Here is a 20,231-nt window from a genome sequence, read left to right on the forward strand (position 1 = left end):
CAGCAGTGTCCAGAATGGACATAAATGAATGACACTAACACCTGTTTCACCCTTGGGGCTAGGACAAGTCCAGGCCTAGAATGCAGAGCCTTTACTCTTCATTCCTCCCTTCTATCCATCAGTATTAGTTACCTAAAGCTGTAAAACAAATTCCTTAGAGCTTAGTAACTTAAAACACAGTAGCTTAGTAACTAAAATAGTAATAAACATTATCTCACATTTTCTGTGTATCAGAAATTCAGGAGAACTTTAGCAGGATGGTTCTGGCTTGTGGTCTCAAGAGATTGCAGTCAAGATGTTTACCAGGGCTGCAATCATCTGAAGATTTAACGGATTAAAGAGGTTCTTCCAATATGACTCCCACATGGCCTCTGATTGTTGGCAAGAGGCCTCAGTTTACCAAGCTGTTCTGTCTATAAGGCTGCGTGATTATCTTCATGATATGGTGGCTGACTTTCTCCAGAGCAAGTGTTCATAGAGAGCAAGGCAGCAACCGCAACATCTTTCATAACCTAATCTCAGAAGCAACATACCATCATTTTCACAGCCTCACATTTGTTACTCAGGTCAGCCTCAAAGAGTGAATATCAGGAGGTTAGACTCAATGGGGGCCTCTTAGAGTCTGGCTACCACATCATCACAACATACAAAGCAATGGCATCTGGATTTTTCCAAACATTTATTTCCTTGAAGTTCTCCTCACTTCATGCAGATAGCAGCTGCCATCAACTAAGATCTAATACAGGATCTGATTAATGTTCCAACCTCCTCATTAAAAATAATTATAATAATGAATATATATAGATATATGTATATAAACTTTCCAGCTACAAGTTAACTTTCCTTTGAAATAGCTTCAAAGCCTTAGGAGTCAAAGGATTACAGATAAAGGTTCTAATTCACTATTCTTCTATTGAGATGTCAGAGATTTGATTGTCAAACAAGATTGTTGTTCAGTTTTAAACCTTCCCTTCCCAATAATCCTTCTACCCAAGCCACCCTTATAGCTCCACATCTCTGTGTCCTTTCTCCCAGCCAGGTCCTCAGCCTATCTTGTGTAAAATTACCCAGGTCCTGCCAGACTCTATTGCATCTTTTGCTCTCACTCTGGCAGTGGCAGTGTGCTGCCCATGCCAAGGTCATCAATAAAAGGAAAGGATGCTATCAAAAACAGCCATGCCAGCTTAGGCTGCAGGAAAAGGAACAGTGTTGAGAATGATACAAGTGACCATGCTGGTTTAGACCTCCAGGAAGAGCTCAGGAGGCGTTTCCTGGCAACACACTTAAGAGGGATCTAGCAAACCAGCAACTAGAAAGAAAAGAGGAACCAGAGCAGTCAGGGATGTGAAACCTTACTCCAAAGGGAACCTAGGGTCAGTTCTTTCAGAAAAGAGAACTTTAGGGAGCTTGACTTTAATCTTCAAACAAGCTTATTCTGTGTATCTAGTAGACAGGAGTAAAACTAATGGATTAGAGTTTACTGGGTCACAAGAAGTTCTTCCTTGATGTAATCAGTCAGAACTCTAAAATTCCAAAGAACTGCCCCAGGATGGTGGGTGTTCCCCTTCAAGCAGAGGCTGAAAGAATCCAGCAAGGCTTTCTTGTCAGAAACAGGTACATACCCAGGACAGAAGATTGGACTAAGTGACCTTTGAAACAACAGTTCCAAGCACTTGAAATTTTGGTCCCTGCTGTGGTATTTGTACCATTTTATCTAACCCTGATGCTGGGAGGGATTGGGGACAGGAGGAGAAGGGGACGACAGAGGATGAGATGGCTGGATGGCATCACCGACTTGATGGACATGAGTTTGAGTAAACTCCGGGAGTTGGTGATGGACAGGGAGGCCTGGCGTGCTGCGATTCATGGGGTCGCAAAGAGTCGGACACGACTGAGCGACTGAACTGAACTGATCTACATCAAAAACCCATTCCATCCATTTTTAGTGGTACTAAGACTGACCTGCTTCTGCACAGATAATTCTTACCAAAACACAAGGTACAAGTTGAAATCAATTCCCTTTAAAACGTGGACAGTTGCCCACCTCCATGACAATTACGGACTGAACTCATGCTTTTTAATGTATGAGCCATCCTCATATTCCTATATTATGCTGTAATGGGTTCCTAAGTTGGTATCAGACTAATAACTGCTTCCCATTTAAACTGGTGTACTTTTGTACTGCTATAGCCCTTCATAGAGTGTTCAAAGACAGATTTAATTCATTGTAGTCTCACAGCAACCTTTGAGGTAAATGTATTGATTATGACCTCCTACTTTGCAGAGGAGGACATTGAGGAAAAAGGAAATAAATAATCCAGTCTAGGACACCACAGCTAGTGAGTAATAGAGCTGGGACTGATGGTTAGTTCATTGTTTATTGAATTATGTTGCATTTTCTCTACTTGATTCTTTTCTAAAACAACAAACAAGCAAACAACTGTATGTGTGTGTATGGGTGTGTGTGTCTGTGGGTTTGGGGGTGGGGTGTGTGTGTGTGTATGTGTTGGGGCAGGCAGGCAGTGTATGAGAGACAGATTGGAGATACAGATGTTAGAAAGACAGAGAGATACTAAGGGAAAGAGAGAGAAGAGAGACACAGAGAGTCTGATAAAATATAGCACTGGCTAGTCTGTTACCCATTTATCATATATTTGAATGCTTTTAACAGTGAAGATAATTTTTATGGAAATAGGAATGTCACCTCTGACCACAAAGAAGTAAGTATCCACACCCTAATTATACATGATAACTAAATAAGAATTTTTTAATGCAAAGGTTTTGTTTAAAATACTCTGTAACTTTTTCTTTCCTTCCTTTACCCTGAAAAGTACCCTTGAGTATTAATGACAGGTTTCACAGATGTATGGAACAGCCAGTCTGGAAGGGTCTTTGGACACCATCTAGTGCCATCCTCTCCTTTGCAAGACAGAAGAGCACCCAGATAGTATCAGCACGCAATTATTAAAGGCTTCTCCCTGATAGCAGAACGCTGCTGCCATTTCAGGAAAAATCAGTCTTCCTCTGGGCAGGGAGGGGGAGTGGGAAATTAGTAATATTTTCTAAAAATACATTTCTAAGTTTAACCAAATTTGCCTTTCTACTTGTGAGGAGCTCAGAGTATTGACAGAAACTCTAGAATCCCATATTGAAATCCTTAGGATTATAGTCAAATCTCTAAGTGAGACAGCCTCCTCACCCCACTCCCTACCAAGAGGATTACCAGTGTCTATTCAAAGAAGGCTCTGGGTAGGGCCCTCTGGTTGGATTATCCTTTTATAGGAAACTTAATTGGAATTTGAGGAAACACTGCTGGAATTTTAGGAAATCATTTGTATTTCATTTCTGAACCGTGGCTTGGCTAATAGAATTCTGATAAGCAAAAGAATCTAAAAGATTCTTCATAGTGAGACATTGATTGAGTCCCAGTGACCAATCTCCTCTAGCACAAAAAAACTGCCATAGTCTTCTAGAAGCTCTCTGTGCCAGTCTTTCATTTTTGGGAAATGACACCATCTAGAGCTGTCCTTTTCCTGTTTCTCATGTTGTATAACCCCAGATTCCTTTATTATTTCCTTTTATTTTAAGCTCACCAGAACAGTAACAACAAAATATCATTTAAATATTATTTTCTATTTAAATTCCCTTTACATTAGATTAATTTCTTTCAATAGATTGTTTTTTTAAAAAAATGAGATTATCTTTTGTTAATAAATTGGGCTACAGTTGAGGAAACTTCCACATATGCTTTTCTAAAACCCTGCAAAAATTCTGAAAGTTGGAAAACATTTCAAATTGCAAGTTACTTTATGAATAAATAAAGCTAAGTCCAAAGTAGGTGGGAGACAATAAAATAATAACTATAAAAACAAAAATTAAAAGGAGGCCGATGTTATCAATTGCTAATGAAAGTGGTGAAAGTATTTAAGAAAAAGGAAGGAGCAGGTATTGGATAAGAAATGCTACCATGATAGTTTAGAGAAGCTTGGATTCAGGGGAGTAGAATAAAGCTATATTCTTTTCTCTCTTAGAAAATCACTCTGAAAAAAAAAAAAAGAATAAAAAAAAAGAAAATCACTCTGAAAATATTAGAACAAAAAGAAACTTGTTTCTCCATATTCAATGAAAATAAGAGTGCTTAGTAACCCCCAAAAAGATAGAAAGTAGTTGGAGAATTGGTCAAATTCAAGGGCCTGAGCTAGGAGTTGGGGGAGTAAAAAATAACTAACTAAATAAAAAGAAAACAAGTAGGAAAAAATGTGTGTGTGTTTGTGTGATGTGTTAACTATTGATTAACATAACAAGACTATCTGCTTTGTTCATTGTCTGTATTTTTGTAAACATTTGAAATAAGTTTACATTTGAATTAAACATTTAAACATTAAACATTCAATTTAAACAATTGAATTCAATTTAATTCAATTAAAATTTTATATCTAGAATATAATTCAATTCAATTTAATTCAATTGAATTGAATTCAAAGTTTATATCTAGAAAAAAGCAGATATATTGTTTTGAAGTATCCTAAAAGAGCTAAGGAAATAGAGGCTCCAGATACTACTGAAGATGAGGTGCAGCTAGGCATTGTGGGGCAGTGGAGGGGGTGATGAAAAGGAGAATGATTAAATACCTACATAAGGAGATATTAGATGTTACGTTTCCATACACTCAGATGGGTGACCCCTTCTCCTTCTACTCCAAAAGACAGGAGTTTTATTTACTGAAGAAAAAGAGAGGTTTCAGATTTGGGGTTGCTAAATGCAGAAGGTGATGGTGAGTTACAGTAATAAAAACAGGAGACTGAGAGAAAATATGCACACTAAACACAGAGATATTCCCTTACCAACTTAACTTCCTCCCCTTAGATCCAGGAGCCATAACTGGACACATATCCTCCAGACAAAACAAAACAAAAATGGAATTGCCTGAGGGGAAAAAAACAATAGATACAGTTGGGAGATTCACAATAAATGTTAGTCTGAGCTACCAGGAAAATGCAAATCAAAATCACAATCAGATACAACTTCATACCCACTAGGATGGCTATAACCAAAAAGACACATCTGTTAAGACATACCTATCATTATAACAAATGCTACCTAGGATATGCTTCCTGGATAGCTCAGTGGGTAAAGAATCTGTCTGCAAGGTAGGATATGCAAGAGACATTGGTTCAATCCCTGGGTCATGAAGATCCCCTGGAAAAGAAAATCCACTCTTCTGTTGGGTTACAACCCACTCCGGTATTCTATTTTTTATTTTTTAGAATTTATTTATTTTAATTGGAGGCTAATTACTTTACAATATTGTAGTGGTTTTTGCCATACATTGACATGAATCAGCCATGGGTGTACATGTGTTCTTCATCCTGAACCCCCCTCCCACCTCCCTCCCCACCCCATCCCTCAGGGTCATCCCAGTGCACCAGCCCTGAGCACCCTGTCTCATGCATCGAACCTGGACTGGCGATCTATTTCACATATGATAATATACATGTTTCAATGCTAGTCTCTCAAATCATCCCACCCTCACCTTCTCCCACAGAATCCAAAAGTCTGTTCTTTACCTCAGTGTCTCTTTTGCTGTCTCACATATAGGGTCATTGTTACCATCTTTCTAAACTCCATATATATGCGTTAATACACTGTATTGGTGTTTTTCTTTCTGACTTACTTCACTCTATATAATAGGTTCCAGTTTCATCAACCTCATTAGAACTCGAGTATTCTTGACTGGGAAATCCCATGGACAGAGGAGCCTGGTGGGCTATAGTCCATGGGCTCAAAAAGAGTCAGACACGACTGAGTGACTAAGCATACGCCTAGAATACAGAGCAATCAGAACGCACATGTTACTGGTGGGGATGTAAAATGGCGCAGCCACATTAGGAAACAATCTGGCAGTTTGTCAAATGGTTAAACAGACAGTTACTATATGACACAACAATTCCACTCCTGAATATATACCAAAGAGAATTGAAAACATATGTCCACACAAAAATTGTACACAAATATTCTTAGCAGCAGTATCCATAATAGCCAAAAAGCAGAAACAACCTAAAAGTTCATGAATAGACGGCAGATTAAAAAAATATATATTCATACAATTAATTATTATTCAGCAATAAAAAGGATTAAAGTACTGGTATATATTACATGATGTAAGCATAATCTTTGAAATATTATGTTAAGTTAAAGAAGTTAGTTACAAAGGACCACATAATATATGTTTTTATTTATATGAAATGTCCTAAATAGGCAAATCTATAGAGATAGCAAGAAGACTAGTGGTTGCCTGGGGTTGAGGGCTATGACTTGGGTAGAACATTAAAGGTTAGGAGTTTTTCTGAGGTTAATGAGTTTGTTCTGAAATCGATTTGGTGTTGGATGTGCAACTCTGTGAATGTATCAAAAGCCATGGAATTGTACATTTTAAATGGGTGAATTGTATGGTATGTGAATTATATCTCCATAGAACTATTTTTAAAGTCAAGTTGGTCACTTTATTGCCCTTCAAGAATGCCAATCAAAGAGCCCTTCCCATGTACAGAAAACTTCCCATCGTCTGTTTTCACCAGCAGTAAGGAATCAAGGGTCACCAAACATTTGGGTAATGCCCAAATAGTCACCATCATGAAGGATGGTGACCAAAAATGGACTAACCAGGGAAAAAAAAAAATCTCTGAGAAAATAAAAGTTCTGAGTCAATGCAAGGAATATGGGGAAAATAAAAAAGTTTTAATTATTGTCCTCAGAGCAGATATGGAATCCATAATGTGGACACTACAATCAAAAAAGGAAGAAAAGAGTTCTTTAAAATTAAAAATTTGAAAACAAAACACAAAACTAAACAAAAATTTGGAAGATAGGGTCAAGGAAATATCCAGAAAGAAAGGATGAGAAAGGAAATCTAGGAAAGTAAGAGGTTTGATAAACAAAGAATATCAACTAATAGATATTCCAGAAGAGAGATCAAGGGAGAAAATTAAGTACGTAGTACAAGAAACTAACAAAATAAGGAAAGGAAGTAAATAATGCAACAAATTCATCAGAACTGAAAAATAAGAGTCTACAAATCAAAAAAGGCCCACTGACCAGCAAGGTTAATGGATATAGAAAGACTCACACCAAAATATATCACTGTGATATTTCAGAACACTAAAAATGCAATGTATATCCTCAGTGCTTCCAAGAAGAAAAACAGTCCACATATTAAGAATTTAGAAATCAGAATGGCATCAGACTTCTCAGTAACTTTGGAAGTTAGAAGATATTTAAACAATGCACTTAAATTTTTAAGGAAAAAAATTGCTTTTCCTTGGGATCATATGTCTAAACAGACTAGCGATCTGCATTCAATTAAAAAAAAACTTTTTTTTTTTAGTGTCTCAAAAAAATTGATCTCTGATGCACGCTTTTTCTGGAGGCTTCTAGATGGATGTACTTCATCAACAGCATAAACTAAAATAGGATATATGGGATCCAAGAAACAGGATCCAAAGTGAAATGGGTGAAGAGAATTTCCAGGGTGCTGGTTTCTGATAATTTCAGTACTAAAACTGTGAAACAGAACTTTGAGAGGAAGTGGTACAGACTGGAAGGTGGGAGGACTTCAGGATCAATGGTCCCAAGACAGCCATGGAACTGGTAAACTACTTGATAATTTTGATCGCATGGAAAATTTGATCAAGTAGCATTTTTCAGAGCTGTTGGAGGGGGTGGAAAAACTTAAGAAGAAGATGTTGACAGAAAGATAAACAAACAGAAAACATCTAATTGTTAATTTCAGGAAAATAAATTGTGTAAGAAAGAAAATATCACTATATACAGTTTGGTTCAAAAGTATAATATTTTTGTAGTCCTAGTAATGAAAACATAATATAGTAGTGAAAAATAATTTAACAACAACCAAAAAGAGAGATACAGTTACAAGAGCAGAATGTATTTAGTCGCTAAGCTGTATCCAACTCTGCAACTCCTATAGCCTGCCAAGCTTCTCTGTCCATGAGATTTCCCAGGCAAGAATACTGGAGTGTGTTGCCATTTCCTTCTCTAGCAGATCTTCCTGACCCAGGGATCAAACCCACGCTCCTGCATTGGCAGGCAGATTCTTTACTGTTGAGCCTACAGGGAAGCCCTAAAAGCAGGATGAGAACTAGTATATTAATAATTTCAGATAAGTCATACATATATAATAGAAGTAAATTGATGATTTCAACTTTTGAATAAAAGTATCAACTGTCTATATTATTTAATGATATAGGAGTAAGTTCCAGAAGAAACAGCTGAAAGAATTGAAGATTTTTCTCTAGAGTGGGATGGAAGCAGTGGAGAGGTGGGGAGAGGGCAAGGACCTTGTATTTATTATTACTATAGGACTTTTGGCATTCTTTGACCTTTAAAAATTACATGCATGAAATAAATGATTAGGGATAAAGATGATTTTAAAATTCATATAGGAAATTCCCCAGAAATCCAGTGGTTAGGACTCCCTGCTCTCACTTCCAAGGGCCAAGATTCAGTCCCTGGTCAGGACACTAAGATATCACAAGCTATGCAGTGTGGTAAAAAAAAATCTTATAAAATTTATATAAAGAGAAGTTAAGTGATGCACAGTGACTTCCATGCACATTGAATCCTTAAAGCAGAATTTCATTGCTAAATGTAAATGTAAATGTAAAGAAACTGATAACTCCAATTGCTGCTGCAGCAACTACCCCTCCTGGAAACTGAGATGGCTGGAGGAAGTGGTCACTACAGGGCCAGAATGACAAGAGTTCAGAATCTCCTTTTCTAGGGAGTCTCTCATATTTTCTCCAGCAAGGTTATAAATGTGGTTCTGTTTGTAGACAGTTTTGTTTACTGCTCAGAATCTTTCTAACTTGATATATGCGTGAGTCCCTAAGATTTCTAGAAAACCCTTTGAAAGTGAAATGTTGTGTCTTCCCTACCTAAATCATAAAAACTCTAAGAAAAATCACTCTATTAGAATCCAGTATTAAAATGTTAGTATTCTTTAACTTATATATCAATGCTTTCTTTAAGTGTCTATTTTTAAACAAATATGCAATTTTAAAAGCTATATAACCAAGATTTATTTATGGTTAAAAAATAAAACTGCAAACAATAGGAGCATATATACTTAAAAGTAGGACTTCCCTGGTATTTCAGTGGTAAAGAATCCACCTGCCAATGCAGGAGACATAAGAGATGTGGGCTTGATCCCAGGGTTGAGAAGGTCCCCTGGAGGAGGACATGGCAACCCACTCCAGTATTCTTGCCTGGAGAAACCCATGGACTGAGAAGCCTAGTGGACTACAGTCCATGGAGTCACAAGTGACTTAGCACGCACTCATACTTAAAAATAAAGTATCCATTCCCATCTCCAAGCCAGGCTTCAACAGTACATAAACTGTGAACTTCCAGATGTTCAAGCTGGTTTTAGAAAAGGCAGAGGAACCAGAGATCAAATTGCCAACATCCGCTGGATCATCGAAAAAGCAAGAGAGTTCCAGAAAAACATCTATTTCTGCTTTATTGACTATGCCAAAGTCTTTGACTGTGTGGATCACCACAAACTGTGGAAAATCCTTCAAGAGATGGGAATACCAGACCACCTGACCTGCCTCCTGAGACATCTGTATGCAGGTCAGGAAGCAAAAGTCAGAACTGGACATGGAACAACAGACTGGTTCCAAATAGGGAAAGGAGTACGTCAAGGCTGTATATTGTCCCTGCTTATTTAACTTCTATGCAGAGTACATCATGAGAAATGCTGGGCTGGAGGACGCATTTCAATCAAGGCAATCAAGATTGCCAGGAGAAATGTCAATAACCTCAGATATGCAGATGACACCACCCTTATGGCAGAAAGCAAACAAGAACTAAAGAGCCTCTTGGTGAAAGGAAACAAGAGAGCGAAAAAGTTGGCTTAAAACTCAGCATTCAGAAAACTAAGATCATGGCATCCGGTCCCATCACTTCATGGCAAATAGATGGGGAAACAATGGAAACAGTGGCAGACATTATTTTGGAGGGCTCCAAAATCACTGCAGGTGGTGACTGCAGCCATGAAATAAAAAGACGCTTACTCCTTGGAAGAAAAGTTATGACCAAACTAGACAGCATATTAAAAGCAGAGTCATTACTTTGCCAACAAATGTCCTTCTAGTCAAGGCTATGGTTTTTCCAGTAGTCATGTATGGATGTGAGAGTTGGACTATAAAGCAAGCTGAGCACAGAAGAACTGATGGTTTTGAACTGTGGTGTTAGAGAAGACTCTTGAGAGTTCCTTGGACTGCAAGGAGATCCAACCAGTCCATCCTAAAGGAGATCAGTCCTGGGTGTTCATTGGAAGGACTGATGTTGAAGCTGACACTCCAATACTTTGGCCACCTGACACGAAGAGCTGACTCATTTGAAAAGACCCTGATGCTGGGAAAGATTGAGGGCAGGAGGAGAAGGGGATGACAGAGGATGAGATGCTTGGATGGCATCACCGACTCAATGGACATGAGTTTGAGTAAACTCCGGGAATTGGTGATGGACAGAGAGGCCTACCATGCTGCAGACAACAGGGTTGCAAAGAGTTGGGAACGACTGAGTGACTGAAATGAACTGAACTGACATTCCCATCTTTGTCACCCTGCTTTGACTCATTCTTTAAGCATGGAGTTTAATAGTTTGGTAGATCGCTTTGTAGGTCACTACATTTTGATTTTTCAAAGCAGATGGAGGTGAGAAAGTAATTCAAGAAACTAACTGCCATGTATGATGAAAGACTGAACATACACACAGATGTTGGCTAGACTCTACATGACAATAGATCTCTGATCCACAATCTCTTCAGTGACCAGCCCAGGAAGCCAACTACAACCTCTGTAGCAATTGATGCAGAATGATCAGGACTTGGTTAATGACTGTCAGCTTTCCTGTGTTTTGCCCTTGCTTGTAACTCAGGGATAACCAGGAAAATAAAATATGCTCTCCAAGTCAATTACATAAAATGTCTTGCTGACTCTCCCACCTCCAGCTTTCCTGTGTCAACAACCTTCAGTCAAAGAATACTGATGCCCTTAAAGAAAAAAAAAGCAACTACAAAGCTTTCTAATTCCCCTGCCTGCTCTTGAGTCTCCGCCAAACACAAGATATGGTAGCTGATCCACACTATAGTAACTACTGAATAAATAGCCATTGATCTTATTCAAGTGGTCATCATTTATTTCCACAATAACAAGAAAACCTTCCTATAAGAAGCAAAAATGATATCAGAATAACAGTTTAGTCTGCTGCTTTAGTGAAACCTTCATTTATTAGTCTCAACTAATATGCAGTATGCTTGTATGAGCCAGCCAGTAAAATAAGTTGTATTTCCCTAGGACAAATGTAGACAAACTTGTTTAAGAAGGAAAGTATGGAGCTGAATCCTTAAGAGTCGGACATTTGACTCTGAGTCATTGTTTATGGCCTGTAGCAGGCATAATATTTATTTTGAACTTCTCAAAATTTCTTGATTGAATGTGAAAGGAGTGAAGGCCTCAGCAATTAACATAAATGGCATAAAAGGGATTATTAATAATAATGTTTCTCATGCCAGTCTTTTTATTTTTTAAAAATCTCTTATTTCCCCTGAAGATTTGTAACACTGTTAGAGTTGTTTTTTTTTTTAATTATATAAATACTTGTCTAAGGATGATTGCTCCTCTCCTCTCTCAATTATGTTCAATTTACTAAACCAGACCACAAAGTTTTTCTTTAATAAAGTTGGCAAACAGAGCAACTGAAAACATTTTGCTCCAGGGAATGATATTCTGGTAAGTTTTACTGAAGATGACATTTTCATTAGCACTGCTAATGAACTATGCTTATTCCTTTGGGAAGCCATAATTTATTAAATAATTAAAAGTCTGAAAAAACACCAAAAGAATTACACTCATTCATTTTGAATGTGACTACAGTATTTGCAATAGAAAAAATAGTGAGTATTCCCTAAAGTCATGGTGGCTTTTAAACACTGCATAATTCTGGGTATTGCTGTCAGGGAAGCATTGCACCATTGCTCATTAGAAGGATAATGCCATTATAATAGCTTTACTCTGAGGCATAAACTAGTTAAATGAAGCGTTAGAAAAAGAAAGCCAAAGTTTGTTTGGTGAATCACTCGTTCTATAGTTTGGTGAGTCTACAATAAGCCAGAAAGAAATCCAGCTAGCAACTTAATTTGAAGAAAGCGTCCAAGGAAGAATATACAATTCTTATCATTGGTCTCTAGGCTTCATTACTAACTCTGTTCATGAAACTGTCTGTTCACATTTAGCTTTGAAAGTTAATTGTGAACAAATCAGGAGAGACTAAAATTTCAAACAATCAAGCATTGAGGAAGATCTCTTTGGGCTAGTACTTTTGATTTCCTTCTTTGCACTGTGACTTTTACTGGAAACTTGGGTGTGACTGGTGCTTTTCTGGTCCAAAGTACCAAGAAGTTCAGATCAGGTTAAGGTCAAGCTCAGTGCAGACTGACTCTGAGGCCAGTTTATTGACATGTCCTTTTGTAGGGTGGAATTGCTTGAGGAGCACAGGTTCCTGGGAATCACTAGAGCTATTTTCCAAAGCTGAACCAATTAGTCAGCAAAATTGTGTGCTATGTGTTGAATCTGGTCTCTCAGCACAGAATCTCACTGAATGCCTTTTAAATTTGGTCATGGAGAGAAAAGGGTGCAGGAGTAGCAAAGGAAACTCCCCTGCAGAGGAAGCTCTTAACCCAAATCTCCATAGAGGAGATTGCTCTAAAATTCATTACTATGAGCTTCTTAAATGTGAAAGATAGGTTTCTGAAGAAATGATGAAGTCAAGGTGTTTTATTATAAGATGAAAAAGACTGCAGCCAGTCCTAAGTCAGTGCAGGCAGAGAGAGAACTGCATCGGTCCTTCTGTTCCTCCTGTCCAAGGGGCCTGGTACAGGATGCTGTTGGGAACGGTACCAGTGGATAGCGGTTTTGGTGGCTCTAGCTGGATCTCAAAGGTCCTAGAGGTTGGTCAATGTGTCAAACTCAGTTGTCAGTGAAGAGGTGACTCACCTTCAAGTAGGAAATGTGAAAGCCTTCAGTTCAGTTCAGTTCAGTCGCTCAGTCGTTCCCAACTCTTTGCAACCCTGTTGTCTGCAGCATGGTAGGCCTCTCTGTCCATCACCAACTCCCGGAGTTTACTCAAACTCATGTCCGTTGAGTCGGTGATGCCATCCAAGCATCTCATCCTCTGTCATCCCCTTCTCCTCCTGCCCTCAATCTTTCCCAGCATCAGGGTCTTTTCAAATGAGTCAGCTCTTCGTGTCAGGTGGCCAGTCCTTCCAATGAACACCCAGGACTGATCTCCTTTAGGATGGACTGGTTGGATCTCCTTGCAGTCCAAGGAACTCTCAAGAGTCTTCTCTAACACCACAGTTCAAAACCATCAGTTCTTCTGTGCTCAGCTTGCTTTATAGTCCAACTCTCACATCCATACATGACTACTGGAAAAACCATAGCCTTGACTAGAAGGACATTTGTTGGCAAAGTAATGACTCTGCTTTTAATATGCTGTCTAGTTTGGTCATAACTTTTCTTCCAAGGAGTAAGCGTCTTTTTATTTCATGGCTGCAGTCACCACCTGCAGTGATTTTGGAGCCCTCCAAAATAATGTCTGCCACTGTTTCCATTGTTTCCCCATCTATTTGCCATGAAGTGATGGGACCGGATGCCATGATCTTAGTTTTCTGAATGCTGAGTTTTAAGCCAACTTTTTCGCTCTCTTGTTTCCTTTCACCAAGAGGCTCTTTAGTTCTTGTTTGCTTTCTGCCATAAGGGTGGTGTCATCTGCATATCTGAGGTTATTGACATTTCTCCTGGCAATCTTGATTGCCTTGATTGAAATGCATCCTCCAGCCCAGCATTTCTCATGATGTACTCTGCATAGAAGTTAAATAAGCAGGGACAATATACAGCCTTGACGTACTCCTTTCCCTATTTGGAACCAGTCTGTTGTTCCATGTCCAGTTCTGACTTTTGCTTCCTGACCTGCATACAGATGTCTCAGGAGGCAGGTCAGGTGGTCTGGTATTCCCATCTCTTGAAGGATTTTCCACAGTTTGTGGTGATCCACACAGTCAAAGACTTTGGCATAGTCAATAAAGCAGAAATAGATGTTTTTCTGGAACTCTCTTGCTTTTTCGATGATCCAGCGGATGTTGGCAATTTGATCTCTGGTTCCTCTGCCTTTTCTAAAACCAGCTTGAACATCTGGAAGTTCACGGTCCACATGTTGTTGAAGCCTGGCTTGGAGAATTTTGAGCATTACTTTGCTAGCATGTGAGATGAGTGCAATTGTGTGGTAGTTTGAGCATTCTTTGGCATTGCCTTTCTTAGGGATTGGAATGAAAACTGATCTTTTCCAGTGCTATGGCCACTACTTGAGTTTTCCAATTTGCTGGCATATTGAGCGCAGCACTTTCACAGCATCATCTTTTAGGATTTGAAATAGCTCAACTGGAATTCCATCACCTCCACTAGCTTTGTTCATGAAAGCGTTAGTAGCAAGAAAACCTTAATTCAAGGTTAAGGTCAAGTACTGCAAGCAATATTTAGTAGTACCTATTGTGTTCCAGGCATTGTGACTATATGAACTAAAATGGTTGAGTTCTTACCCACAATGAAATTTTGGTGAAATGAAAGGAAGTCAATATAGATAACTTAAGTATACTGTGATATGTAATAAGAAAGCAATCCTGTGCTGAACCCTGAAGGATAAACTAGCTGAAGAAACAAAGGTGGAAGTATTTTATAGGCTGGAAAAAGGAGAATGAAAGGCAGCAACAAGGCCTGGGGAATTCAAAGGCAAGCTAGGCACAGCAAGCATCCTTCCTATTGTCACAGATTCAGATTCCTCTGTTTTCTGAGAAGAGGAGTCCGAGTCTCTTCAGGCACAAGTGACAGGATGACGACCTGCACAGTCAGAGACTGTGTTTAGCACCTCACTGAAGTTACTGTTGAAGTATATACCTATGTCCTTCCACACAGGGGGCTGGAATTCAGCCCTCACTCTCGCCTCCTTCCATCCTTCCTCCCCCATGAGCTTCTCATGTCTTCTGACATTTCTCTCTCAATCTTATATCCCTCCCTTTTCTTTGCTTTCCCCTTGAGCTTCTCAAAAATGACCTCATTTTGTAAGGCAGGGAATTCTGAAATGAATCAGGTCTGCAACATGGTCCCATTGGTGAAATACCTTGGTGTTCGCAGCATCCCTTGCTCCCAGGGTCCTTAAGCCCCTATCAGGCTAGTATTTGGGAAGTGACCCCATCAGGCGGGTGTTCTACACAGACAGCCTAATTGAGCAAGAGACTGAAAAGGGAGGAAGGCACAGGGAGAATGGCAGGGAGGGAGAAAACGGGGCTCTGAGGGCTCAGATCTTCCTGGCTGGGCAACTACTCCCTCCCAGTCCCGATGCTGACCTGCCAGGGTATCATTAACTCCTGGACTCAGAATACATTGATGCGGTTACCAAAGTACTCTTGACAAATTTGCCATTTGATGGAGTGAAACTTATAAGTAATTTTTCTTCATTAACAATTTTTTTTAGTTCATGTACTCACTAAGAATCATTAGAAAACAGGAAAGCACCAGGAAAAAGAAAAAAACTAACCCAAATTACACACCCCAAAGATAACTACTAACATTTGCTGTAGATATTTCCAGTATTTTTAATGCATATATATTTTTCTCATAAAAATAGTACCTACTATTTTGTAGCCTCTTTTTTAAAGGGAATTTATATTTGTTTTTCAGCTTCAAAAGGGTTTAACAATAATGATGAAAACTAAGGATCTTTATGAGTGATACTGACTCCTTGGAAAATGGGTGATGCAATTCAATTAATGGGTTAAAATTAGATATTGCAGGATTAGCCTTTCATAAAGATGTTTATCCACTTGAGATACATCATATGTCTATACAGACATACTTCCTCTCACTGGGGAATCAGGAGATCTGAGTGATACTATCAATATTCTAACCCTCAACTCGATAAGCAGTCTTAAGCAAATCAACTCAATATTGCTTTTCTAGATAAAGTCCAAATTCTTAAACATCGTGTATCAGGTCCTATATTGTCTGGTCCATCCAGTTATATGGAATCACATATAGTTCCCAGAATATACCATGCTTTCTTATGCTTGTTTTTTTGTTTTGTTTTTCTGCCTGAAAAACTCTCTTACCATGTGCTCCATCACCTCCTCCCTGCTTTTTAAAAATTTCAACTGTGGTAAAGTACACATAACATTAAAATTACCATCTTAACCATTTTAAAGTGTGGAGTTCAGTAGTATTAAGTACATTTATACCACTGTGCAACCAATCTCCAGAATTATTTTCCTCTTGCAACATTGAAACTCTGTAACCATTGAACAATAACTCTCCCTTCCCTCCTCCTTCCAGCCCCTAGCAATCATCATTCTAGTTTCTCTCTCTCTGAGTCTGACCACCTTAGGTGCCTCTTGTAAATGGAATCATGCAATATTCATCATTTTGTGGCTGGCTTATTTCATTCAACATAATGTTCTCAGGTTCATTCATATTGTAGCATGTGTCAGGATTGCCATCCTTAAAATTGAATAACATTTCATTGTATGTATATATCACATTTTATTATCTATTCATCTACCAGTGGAACTTGGGCGGCTTCTACTTTTTGGTTGTAGTGAATAAAGCTGCCAAAAGCTTGGGAGTACAAATATCTCCTCAGAATCCTGCTTTCAATTTTGGGGGAGTATATATCCAGATGTGGAATTGCTGGATTGTATGATAATTCTATTTTTGCAGCCTCCTTTTTGAACTTTTTTTTTATACCTCTATCCTCCATATTAATAACAATCTACTTTTTTCCAGAATGGTTTTTATTATCTATAGAGGATTTTTTTTAATGTGTGCTTAATTAATGGGTTGCTTCTAATTTTCCATGATTAAAAACAATGTTAGAATAAATATTTATTCATATGGTGAATTCTTAGAAGTGGAATGTGAGGTAAAGGAGTATACATTTTTAATTTAAGGTTTTGATGCGTAGTGTTTCAGCATATGCACAAGCTTCTAATGGCTTCTTTTTATATTATCAGCCTCTATCGTCAGTACCCTGTGTCATCAGGGCAAGGGTTCCAGCTTGCGGATCCTATGGTATCTTTAAACTCTACGCCCAAAGAAAAGAACTCTTTATATCAAAATTCTTATTCAGAAGTGAAGGTGTTGCATAAGTCATCAGTCACAAGAAACAAAATGAAAGATCAGATCTTGTTGCTTAAATTTTCAATTAATATAAGTGATATCAATTCCATTTTAAAATGGCCCTCCTAAAAACAGAACTTTCAGATGTTCAAGCTGGATTTAGAAAAGGCAGAGGAACCAGAGATCAAATTGCCAACATCCGTTGAATCAGAAATAGCAAGAGAGTTAGAGAAAATCATCTACTTCTCCTTCATTGACTACGCTAAAGCCTATGACTGTGTGGATCACAACAAACTGTGGAAAATTCTTAAAGAGATGGGAATACCAGACCACCTGACCTGTCTCCTGAGAAACCTGTATGCAGGTCAAGAAGCAACAGTTAGAACTGGTCATGGAACAACAGACTGGTTCCAAATAGGGAAAGGAGTACGTCAAGGCTATATATTGTCACCTTGCTTATTTAACTTTTATGCAGAGTACATCATGAGAAATGCCTGGCTGGATGAAACACAAGCTGGAATCAAGATTGCTGGGAGAAATATCAGTAACCTCAGATATGCATATGACACTACCCTTATGGCAGAAAATAGATGACAGGAAATAAAGAGCCTCTGGATGAAGGTGAAAGAGGAGAGTGAAAAAAAACTGGCTTAACACTCAACATTTAAAAAACTAAGATCATGGCATCTGGTCCCATCACTTCATGGCAAATAGATGGGGAAACAATGCAAACAGTGACAGACTTTATTTTCTTGGACTCCAAAATCACTGCAGATGGTGACTGCAGCCATGAAATTAAAAGACACTTGCTCCTTGGAAGAAAAGCTATGACAAACCTAGACAGCATATTAAAAAGCAGAGACATTACTTAACCAACAAAGGTCCTTATAGTGAAAGTTGTCTTTTTTTCCAGTAGTCATGTATGAATGTGAGAGTTGGACCTTAAAGAAAGCTGAGCACCGAAGAACTGATGCTTTTGAACTGTGGTGTTGAAGAAGATTCTTGCAAGTTTCTTGGACAGCAAGGAGATCAAACTAGTCAATCCTAAAGTAAATCAACCCTGAATATTCACTGGGAGGACTAATGCTGAAGCTGAAGCTCCAATACTTTGGCCATCTGATGCAAAGAACTGACTCATTGGAAAAGACCCTGATGTTGGAAAAGATTGAAGGTGGGAGGAGAAGGGGACGACAGAGGATGAGATGGTTGGATGGCATCACCAACTTGATGGACATGAGTTTGAGCAAGTTCATGGAATTAGTGATGGACAGGGAAGCCTGGCATGCTACAGTCTATGGGGTCGCAAAGAGTCGGACATGACTAGCAACTGAACTGAACTGAAATAAACATGGAAAGTCCTTTCAAGTTTGTATATATTACTTTTTATATACCACTTACAGTTACATTTCTTATAATTAGTTGTCATTTTTTCTGGATTAGACAAGATATTGTGAATCCCTGGCAAAGGCTAATTGCCTGATACATAACAATGCTCACTGCTAGTGATGAGGACTGAGGTCATACTGTTTTTTGTTTTATCTTGGGGAAGATGGTACGTGGAAAGGGTTGGTGCAGAACAAGGTAAGGGTGAAAATAGCCTTATCTGATGCTGGCTGTTTAAAAATATATAATTAAAAGACTTCTTTGGTAGACTATCACTGGTTTTCAGAAATGTGATTATGATATGGTCTATCTGTGCTGTGCTTAGTCACTCAGTCATGTCTGACTGTGTGTGACCCCATACACTATAGCCAGCCAGGCTCCTTGATTTATGAGGATTCTCCAGGCAAGAATACTGGAGTGGGTTGCCATGTACTTCTCCAGGAGATCGTCCCAACCCAGGGATCAAACCCAGGTCTCCGACATTGCAGGCATATTCTTTACTGTCTGAGCCACCAGAGAAGCCCATGGTCTATTTACTGTAGTTTAATTTGTGTTTATCCTGTCTTATGGTTTGTCAAGCTTATGTCTGTGGGCTTATGGTTTTCATCAAAATATATATATTTGGCTATTATTTCTTCAATGATTTCTCTGCCTTACCTTCTGGGACTCTAATTACAAGAATGTTTAACAGCTTGATATTGTCTGACAGGTCACTAAAACCTGGTTCAATTTTTTCCCCTTTTTTTCTTGTTGTGCTTCAGTTTATAAATTTTGCATTGTTATGTTTCTAAGCTTATGGATCCTTTATTATACAGTGTCTAATTTTCTATTAATCAAATGAAATCATTTCACATATTGTATTTTTGAACTTCACAGAGTTCCATTTTGGGTCTTTATTATATCTGTTCATGGGATTCTCCAGGCAAGAACACTGGAGTGCATTGCTATTTTATCCTCCAGAGGATCTTCCAGACCCAGCGATTGAGCCTGTGTCTCTTTTGTCTCCTGCATTGGCAGGTGAGTTCTTTACCACTAGTGCCACCTTGTCTGGTAATTCTACCCTCTTTCATTTATGGGCCTGGCTCAACTTACTTGTTTTTCTCCTTGTTATAGGTTGTATCTCCAGCTTCTTTCATATCTGAAAGATTCATATCAGATTCATATCTGAAAGATTCATATCTGAATCTGCTCGGCAGTGGAATGACTCCCTGGAATCTGAGGCAAGAAGAGAGAGAGGGAGAAGGACAAGTAAGGAGAAGCCACACTGCCTTCTGTCAGAGAAAAATCCAGAACAAGAAGATTCTGCCTTTGCAGAATCAATGGCAATAGCTCCTTTCGTTTAACATATCACACTGAGGTTCACAAAACACTTTCATCTCCACTATCCTCCACAACTTATACAACGTCCTTTCCTACCATGACCAGGTTACAGATGAGAAGACTGATGCTCAGACATATTTATGTAACTTGTTATTTGCTCAGAAGTCCAAGAGCCATTGTTAACATTCTTACTAATCTAGGACCTTTTCCATTCAGGTGTTTAAAAAAAAAAGATTAGATTCTCTGCCTCAAGAAATTAGGTTGCACACATGAACCTGAAAG

The sequence above is a fragment of the Cervus canadensis genome, chromosome 7 (genome assembly GCF_019320065.1).
Source record: "Cervus canadensis isolate Bull #8, Minnesota chromosome 7, ASM1932006v1, whole genome shotgun sequence".
In the NCBI taxonomy this organism is placed as follows: Eukaryota; Metazoa; Chordata; class Mammalia; order Artiodactyla; family Cervidae; genus Cervus; species Cervus canadensis.